Raw genomic sequence first — 2,084 nt, 5'->3', positions numbered from 1 at the left:
GGGTGTGCGGCGCACGCGGAAGGGCGTCATGCGTCGACGCGCCAGGAAGCGACAGCGCCGGAAAAACTACATCTCCCACAATCCCCGGAGAAGGCTCCCTAGTCACAGGCCTGGCTTCCAGCTGCAGCGTATCTGGAGCGGGGCACAGCCTGACAGGAAAGGAAGGCTGGGAGGGGGCTCCGTCAGCGGCACCTGGTTCACCTTCCCCCGGCTGCGGCAGGTTCAGTACCATCCTCGGAGCCCGGACGCCCAGTTTCCCAGGGCCTGTAGAATTGACTCAGAGTCCGACCCCAGCAGAGACGCAGGCGTGCTGAGATCTTGCTATCAAACAAGATAGGGTTCAGACCAGAAGGCACAGCAAAAAAGGACGCTTTGTAAAGCTAAAAGCTGCAATTCGTAGGGTTAAATAACAGTTTTGAAACCAGTGCACCAAATAATAGAATAACCAACTTCATAAAGAAGAAACTGGCCGGGCGCGGTGGCTCAAGCCTGTAATCCCAGCACTTTGGGAGGCCGAGACGGGTGGATCACCAGGTCAGGAGATCGAGACCATCCTGGCTAACACGGTGAAACCCCGTCTTTACTAAAAAAAAAAAATACAAAAATCTAGCCGGGCGAGATGACGGGCGCCTGTAGTCCCAGCTACTCGGGAGGCTGAGGCAGGAGAATGGCGTAAACCCGGGAGGCAGAGCTTGCAGTGAGCCGAGATTGCGCCACTGCACTCCAGCCTGGGCGACAGAGCGAGACTCCGTCTCAAAAAAAAAAAAAAAAAAAAAAGAAAAGAAGAAACTATAGTAGATGTTAAAGACAAATAAATAGAACCACACTAATAATGAAACTGCCTTTGCAAAAATTATATCAGTGAGAAAATTATTGCCGTGGGGGAGGTCTAATCTAACCAAACCCGCGACCCCACGCGCCTTTGGCTCTTCTAGGCTTAGGCCAAGCTAACTTTGGAAGACATTTAGGTTATAGTTTAAATGATAACCCTTTTCCAAAACTCAACTGCCTTTGTAAACCTATGAAAGACCACCAAGCTAGGGGGAGGTAGAGGAGCCTGAATTCTAAGATGTAGATTGGTCACAAGATATGCAGCTTCCCCAATTACTCCCACAGATAACACCACTATTGTAGATTCGCCTTTCGAGATTTAAAAATGTGCAAAATGGCCAGGCGATGGCTCACGTCTGTAATCCCAGCACTTTGGAGGGCTGAGGTGGGTGGATCGCATGAGCCCAGGAGTTGGAGACTAGCCTGGGCAACACGACGAAACCTCGTCTCTACAAAACATATCAAAAGTCAGCCGGATGCGGTGGCATGCATCTGTAGTCTCGGCTACTTGGGAGGCTAAGGCAGCAGAATTGCTTGAGCCCGTGAGGCGGAGGTTGCAGTGAGCGGAGATTGCACCATTGCGCTCCAGCCTGGATGACAGGAGTGAAACCTGTCTCAAAAAAAAAAAAAAAGCCAAACACCTGAATAGACATTTCTCAAAAGAAGACATACAAATGGCAAACAGGTATACGAAAAGGTACACAATATCATTGATCATCAGAGAAATGCAAATCATAACTACAATGAGATATTATCTCACCCCAGTTAAAATGACTATTATCCAAAAGACAAGCAATAATAAACACTGGTGAGGTTATGGGGAAAAGGGAACACCTGTACACACTTGGTGGGAATGTAAATTAGTACAACCACTATGGAGAGCAGTTTGGAGGTTCCTCAAAAAAAATAAAAATAGAACTACCATACAATCCAGCTATCCTACTCCTAGGTATGTACCGAAAAGAAAGAAAATCAGTATATTCAAGCACTGTCTGCACTCCCTTGTTTATTGCAGCACTATTCACAACAGCCAAGATTTGGAAGTAACTGAAGTGCCAATCAACAGGTTAATGAATAAAGGAAATGAGGCCGGGCGCGGAGGCTCAAGCCTATAATCCCAGCACTTTGGGAGGCCGAGACGGGTGGATCACGAGGTCAGGAGATCGAGACCATCCTGGCTAACACGGTGAAACCCCGTCTCTACTAAAAAATACAAAAAAATTAGCCGGGCGAGGTGGCGGCGCCTGTAGTCC

The sequence above is a fragment of the Piliocolobus tephrosceles genome, chromosome 10 (assembly GCF_002776525.5).
Source record: "Piliocolobus tephrosceles isolate RC106 chromosome 10, ASM277652v3, whole genome shotgun sequence".
NCBI classification, from domain to species: domain Eukaryota; kingdom Metazoa; phylum Chordata; class Mammalia; order Primates; family Cercopithecidae; genus Piliocolobus; species Piliocolobus tephrosceles.
Note: the sequence above shows the minus strand (reverse complement) of the source record.